The following is a 7,500-nucleotide window of genomic DNA, read 5'->3' as shown; positions in this document are numbered from 1 at the left end:
CCACACACAAATAGATATAAACTTCAGACATCACATTAGTATCCTGTCAGCTAAGTCTTGAATTAATGCAAATGAAGCTGCCTTCTTATTATTGAACTCCACAACAAATTACAGATAATCTTCATACAATATGATGCCACGTATCCATCTGAACGGCAACAAACACATTACATTTTCTTCTATCTAATGACAGATTATTTCATTCGACTGGTCGAGCCTGCCATAATTTTTTTTTCAACCTGTCTCATATGATGACGGACTTCAAACACTTTCTTCTGGATAACAACAAAAGCCTAGAGAGAGTTTACGCGTTAAATGAGTTTATAAAAACGAGACTAATCATCAAAGTTGCAGCGATAATACACCACAAGACATCATTTGTTACTCCAAGTTTTATTTTTCTCTCTCTCTCTCTATCTCTCTAACAGACTAAAGACAATTTTACGCAGCTCAGGAGCAAATTCTGGTTTGTGTGTGTTTATGTTTGTGTGCTTGTGTGTGTGTGTGTGTGTGTGTGTGTGTGTGTGTGTGTGTGTGTGTGTGTGTGTGTGTGTGTGTGTGTGTGTGTGTGTGTGTGTGTGTGTGTGTGACTGTATATCTGTCTATCTGTCTGTCTGTCTGTCTGTCTGTCTGTCTGCCTATCTGCCTGCCTGTCTATCTGTCTGTCTGCCTGTCTGTCTGTCTGCCTGTCTGCCTGTCTGTCTGCCTGCCTGTCTGTCTGTCTGTCTGTCTGTCTGTCTGCCTGTCTGTTTGCCTGTCTGTGTCTGTCTGTCTCTATCTGTCTGTGTATGCTCAAAGATGTCATCTTGCATCTTTTCTATATATACAATAATATGATCATACTCGTGTGTCTACAATTACCTACGTTTAGCCTATGCATATGTTTAGTACATTTTTCTGTTGGCCTATCAATACCTCTCTTTCCATCTACCATGTTTTTGCTTGTCTCAGTGGCATCTCTGTGTAACGGAGGGCTTACAGTCCCTCTCGATTAATATCTCTGTATCTGTCCATCCATCTAGCTGCTGTATAAGCAACTCCACGTTCATGCGCCATTAAGATCCCCATAACTCGAAGGGGTAAGTGGAAAACGACCAGCGGTGCGTTAGAACTCTAGATTAGTATCATGTTCACATATGTGTACGTAATAAAACATGCGTATGTGCCTATATACATTTACTCAGACATATATATTTGAAGTACACACACACATACATAGACACACACACATACACACACACAAAGAGACACGCGCACGCGCACAAACACACAGACACACATACACACAAACACACACACACACACACACACACACACATATATATATATATATATAAATATATATGTATAAATTATATATATATATAAATATATATGTATTATATATATATATGTATATATATATATATATATATATATATATATATATATAAATATATATATATATATATATATATATAATTTTTTTTTTTTCTTTTCTTTTTTTTTAGAATGTCCCCTAAGTGAAAAGACTTGGTGATAGTATTCTTTTCACCCACCACAGGGTAGGCGAAACTCATCCTCTCTCTCTCTCTCTCTCTCTCTCTCTCTCTCTCTCTCTCTCTCTCTCTCTCTCTCTCTCTCTATCTATCTATCTCTCTTCCACCCCTAGGACAGAGTTTCGTTTCACACCCGTTGACTTTTCGCCGTGCGCCGTCCACGACACGACGTCGTGCTCTCAAATAACCATAGATATCTATGGACCCTTTCACACGTGGTCATGACTAGGGAAAGTGTCCATAGACATCCATGGTTATTTGAGAGCACGACGTTGTGTCGTGGACGGTGCACGACGTAAAGACGCTACGTGTGAAACGAGTATCAGAGTACAATCTTTCATAGGGACAAATCCGTAATCTTGCGCAAAAAATAAATAAATAGATAAATAAATAAAATAATATAAAATAAATTCGTCGATATTATTTTTCTTATTAATTTCCTGGCCAGGGGTTCGTCTGACCAAAACGGAGTCACCTGAAGTTAACCAAAATAAAATACTTAAAGGATACGAATACGTTGGTTTGGGCGGTGATCGTTTTCTCTAAGACTCGTTTCAGTTTCACACGTATCGACTTTTCGCCGTACGCTGTCCACGACACGACGTCTTGCTCTTCAAATAACTATGGACGTTGTCATACTCTACGACCAGGTGTGAAAGCGCCCATAGACACGTATGGTTAATTGAGAGCACGACGTCGTGTCGTGGACAGCTCACGGCGAAAAGTCGGTACGTGTGAATCAAGCCTAAGGGTTACACCTTTCAAGTTACTTAAATTATGCGCAGTTTCACCAAAACTCAGGAAAGCAAGACCCAAGTTATGGCAATAGCGTCATCTGATTGGCTGTTGCTGTTGTTGCCACCGAAGTAAGCCTTATCTCTTCTTCAGCTTCCTGAAACGCTTTACACTGTTCTCATTTGTTTTGATATGTTCTGCCAAAACATTTTGTACTATATTTTCATTGTCGAAACGTATATATTAATTCGGAAATTGAGTCTTAGTTGCATATAGTACTATATTTTCATTGTGGAAATATGTATTTTAATTCAGAATTGTTTTCGTTACATTGTGAACTATATTTTTTCGTGTATACATTGTGACGAATGTGGATAGGAGGTAAAGGGAACACGGGCTGAGGGAAATACTTTTATTCCTGACTAGTTTCGTCTGAGTGGCTGAGTGTTCCTCTGAAGAAGCTACTCAGGTGAAACTAGTCAGGAATAAAAGTATTTCCCTCAGCTCGTGTTCCCTTTACCTCCTATCCACATATATTTTTTCGGTTCTCCAGCATTTGGTTTATATTTTTGAGGGTTCCCAGTTGTCTTACTGACATCTTATACCGACTGTCACCAGGTAATTCTATTCAGCAGAGGGAAACCCACTTTGCAGCGAAAATTTGATCTTGATTCTTTGCCTCGCTAGATTCTTTAAGAAAATTTGACGTCAACAAAATGAGCAGATTAGAACAAAATAAAGAATAAGATGAAATAACATTAAACAAATAAAGTGAAAAAAATTATCTTGATATTTAGGAGCTCCTTTGCCTAGCTAGATTCTTTTAGAAAAAATTGACATGAAAAAGAGAAAAAAATAGAACATAATAGAATAGAATAAAAAAAGAAAAATAGATAATAAGATGATACAAAAATGGATAAGGTTGATCTTGATCTTTAGGAGTTCCTTTACCTCACTAGATTCTTTTAGAAAACTTCACATGAAAAAAAAAGAAAAAAATGGAACAGAAGAGAATAGAATAAAGAATAAGGTGAAATAAAATTAAACAAATGAAATAAGAGGAAAAATAAAGTTGATCTTGATCCCTAGGAATTCCTTTTCCTCGCTTTTTTTTTTCTTTTTTTTTTTAGAAATTTTCACATGAAAAAGAAGAAAAAATAGAATAGAATAGAATAGAAAAGAGTAGAATAAAATAGAGAATAAGGTGAAATTAAATTAAACAAATAAAATAAAATGAATAAATCAATAAATAAATAAAACAAAGGAAATCGCCACTAAAGAAATACATAATACATAAAGAAATCTGCTTCATCCTGATGACCGCTGCTTCTTCTTTCAAAAAAGTTTTTACATTGAAAACAGGAAAGACGAAATTTTTTCATACTTCCTTCGCACATTACTTGGAACGTCTTTCTTTACTCTCCCATTATCTCTCCTCCCACTCCTCCTACTCCTCCTTTTCCTTTTCCTTATCCTCCTTCACCTATCTATTCTCCTCCATTCTTCCGTCCCTCCTTAACTTAATTCTTCCTCATTCTCTCTCCATCTTCCTACCTCCCTCCTTGCCAACTCTCTCAAATTCTTCTTCCCTTCCTCCTTCCTTTCTGACTTTTCCTCCCTACACCCCTCCTTCCACCTTTGCCTCCCTCCCTCCCTCCCCACCTCCACCCCCCCCTCCCTCCCACCCTCCCCACCCCTCCTCCCTCCCCCTCCCTTCCTCCTTCCTTTCTCACTTTCTCCGTGAATTATTCCATCCCCCTCCCTCCCTCCCTCCCACCCTCCCTCCTCCCTCACTCCCTCCCTCCCTCCCTCCCTCCCTCCCTCCCTCCCTTCCTCCTTCCTTTCTGACTTTTCCCTTTCTCCGTGAATTCCTTCCATCTTCTTTGCCTCCCTCCCTCCCTCCCTCCTTCCCCTCCCTCCCTCCCACCCTCCCTCCCTCCCTCCTTCCCTCCCTCCCTCCCTCTATTCCTACTCCGCTTGGGTGGCTAAAGGCGTCTACGCTGACGAGAGACATTGGCGTTGTTCTCATCCCGTTGGGTGGAAACTGGCGGAGAGGACAACGTAGGAATTGTGGTCACATCGGCCATCTACTTCTCCTCCTCACTCCCCTCGTTTCTTATTCTCTTCCTTCTAGTCTCTCTCTAACCCCTTCGTCTCCCCCTGCCTCCTCTTCCATCGCCTCGTCCTCCCCCTTTTCCTCTTGTCATTCTTATTGATGTATCTCTGCCAATGCCCCCCCTCCCTCCCTAGAAGAAGAAGGATGTGCAGAAGTAGGAGAAGGGTGCGGAAGAATAGGATAAGGAGATGTAGGGAGGAATAAAAGAAAAATTAGTAGGAAGAGGAGGAGGAGGAGGAGGAGGAGGAGGAGGAAGAGGAAGAGGAGGAGGAGGAGGAGGAGGAAGAGGAGGAGGAGGAGGAGGAGGAGTAGGATAAGGAGGAGGAGGAGGAGGAAGAGGAGGAGGAGGAAGAGGAGGAGAAGGAGAAGGAGGAGGAGAAGCAGGAGGAAGAGGAGGGGAAGCAGGAGGAGGAGGAGGAGGAATAGGAGGAGGAGGAGAAGGGGAAGCAGGAGGAGGGGGAGGGGGAGGAATAAGAGGAGGGGGAGGAGGAGGAGGAGGAGGAGGAGGAGGAGTAGGATAAGGAGGAGGAGGAGGAGGAAGAGGAGGAGGAGGAGGAGGAGAAGGAGGAAGAGGAGGGGAAGCAGGAGGAGGAGGAGTAGTAGAAGGAGGAGGAGGAGAAGGGGAAGCAGGAGGAGGGGGAGGGGGAGGAATAAGAGGAGGAGGAGTAGGATGAGGAGGAGGAGGAGGAGGAGGAGGAAGAGGAGAAGGAGGAGGAGAAGCAGGAGGAAGAGGAGGGGAAGCAGGAGGAGGAGGAGGAGGAATAGGAGGAGGAGGAGAAGGGGAAGCAGGAGGAGGGGGATGGGGAGGAATAAGAGGAGGAGTAGGATAAGGAGGAGGAGAAGGAGGAGGAGGAGAAGGAGGAGGAGTAGGAGATGGAGGAGAAGGAGAAAGAGTAGGAGGAGGGGGAGAAGGAGGAAGAGGAGCAGGAGAAGGAGAAAGAGGAGGAGGAGAAGGGGAAGCAGGAGGAGGAGGAGGAGGAGAAGGGGAAGCAGGAGGAGGAGGAGGAGGAGGAGGAGGAGGAGGAGGAGAAATAAGAGGAGGAGGAGGAGGATAAGGAGAAGGAGAAGGAGAAGGAGTAGGATATGGAGAGGTGGGAGAAGGAGAAAGAGTAGGAGGAGTAGGAGGAGGAAAAGAGGGAGGAAGAGGAGCAGGAGAAGGAGGAGAAAGAGGAGAAGAAAGCAGAGGAAGGAGGACCGTAGGCGGAGGAGGGTGTCCTCCCCTCCCCCCCCCTCCTTCCCTTGACCCGGATGGCTTTGTTATGGAAGTTTCCGAGATGGGGATTGTTGCCCACCAGTCCATCGGAAAGGATCCAACTTTAACAACAACAACAACAGGAGCGACAACGACAACAATAACAACAACGCCAGGAATGACAACGACGGTCCGTTTTTTTGGGTCTGGTGAAACAACGGACTCCCCATCCTCTTCGATTGGCTTGCATCTTCAACCTGATGCTGTAGTGATTATAATTTATCTTATATTATTTGTTTTTGTTTTGTTATCATTTGTCTGTCTGATTTTCATTTATTATTAGTTATATGTCAATTTATTATTATTTACTATTCACCTGTTTGTTTATTATTTTAACTATACTTATGCATTTATTTATGTATTTTATTTGTTATTTACATTATTATAGTTTTTATTTATTATTTTATTGGTAATATGATTTTTTTTTTTTTTTGTGCATCCAACCTAGATATGGATCAAAAGGTCTCCTGTTGGCATGCTCCGCCTTTGTAATCCTTTGTAATCCTTTCTAACGACGGCCATCGTCGTTGTGTAAGTCTTTTCCTGAATGCCCACAGGCGATTTCATTCAGCTTAGTAAAATCCTCCTTGTCGATCAAGAGTTGATAGTCTGTGTCATTCATGACGTCAAACATTTTTTTTTTTTTCTTTTTTTTTAGTTGTCAAAAGTCTTTCCTTTTGTTGAAAAAGATTCTTAAGGGGCATTTAGACGGTCAAACGGTTTGACAAACCCGGTTTTGTCAAACAAGTGTTTGAAATGATGTTTGACCGTGTGAATATGGTATTTGGTTGTCAAGCATTTTCGACAAACATGTTTGACGACCAAATACCCCATTCACACGGTCAAACGTCACTTCAAACACTTGCCTGACAAACCCGGTTTATCAAACTGTTCGACCGTGTAAATGGCCCTTTAGGTTCCCTCTATCACCAAAATCTCACCTCCGCCACACACCACCACCACTCCCACAGGCATGATGGCCGTTGTTGCCACCATGATCACCAGTGATCCTGCTCGCTGCCACTGCCATCAATCATTTTCCTCGGGGTCCCGTCCTTCTTTTGTTTTGATCGAGTTTGCCGTCGCCGCGGTCGGCACGTCGGCCCGTCCTTTCTTCATTTGTCATTCTTGGTCGTCTGTTTTAATTCCCGCCAATATTGTCGTCCCCTATCCTTGTATTTTTGTGTCTTGAGTCTATGTATGTATATAACCGAAACTTTTTGCTTGTGTCTGTGTGTGTGTGTGTGTGTGTGTGTGTGTGTGTGTGTGTGTGTGTGTGTGTGTGTGTGTGTGTGTGTGTGTGTGTGTGTGTGTGTGTGTGTGTGTGTGTGTGTGTGTGTGTGTGTGTGTGTGTGTGTAAGTGTATGTGTGTGTGTGTGTGTCTGTGTGTGTGTGTGTGTGTGTGTGTGTAAGTGTATGTGTGTGTGTGTGTCTGTCTGTTTGTTCATCTGGCTTGGATGCTTTCGTCGTTGTCGTTAGCGCATCGGTAGCCGGGTTGACGAGCAGTTCTTTGTTTCTTTTCTAGCCTTAATGCGGCCACCACGTATTCCTCTCCTGCTCTAATGGGTTTTTCTTTCCAGTGCACCTCTGTATCTTATATTTTCTTCATCATTTTCGTCGTCGCTGCAGCCAGTGTCAGCAGTAGTGATAGCAGATCTAACACCACATTATACCTGTATGACCTCTTCTATTTCTACCACCACCATTTCTCATACCTTCAACATATACCACTATAGTTAATACCACCATCAACCACGCTACCAGAATAACCAGTGACTGTAATTGTCTGGGTATCCACTCCTATGGAGAACAACTGTATGTGCATCAACATCACATTCTTGCAAGAATGTCTTCGGGTA

The 7,500-nt window shown here is 42.9% G+C and overlaps 1 protein-coding gene across 1 annotated transcript in view; it reads right to left on the bottom strand.

Annotated features, from left to right (window-relative positions):
• The window catches only part of LOC143026175 (innexin shaking-B-like), a 330,696-nt gene that overhangs the window by 742 nt on the left and 322,454 nt on the right, over positions 1-7,500 (bottom strand). The window lies entirely within an intron of this gene.

This window comes from Oratosquilla oratoria, chromosome 6, assembly GCF_046742065.1.
Source record: "Oratosquilla oratoria isolate Oo_2021 chromosome 6, ASM4674206v1, whole genome shotgun sequence".
Lineage (NCBI taxonomy): Eukaryota > Metazoa > Arthropoda > Malacostraca > Stomatopoda > Squillidae > Oratosquilla > Oratosquilla oratoria.
Note: the sequence above shows the minus strand (reverse complement) of the source record. Positions and strands in the feature narration are given on the sequence as shown.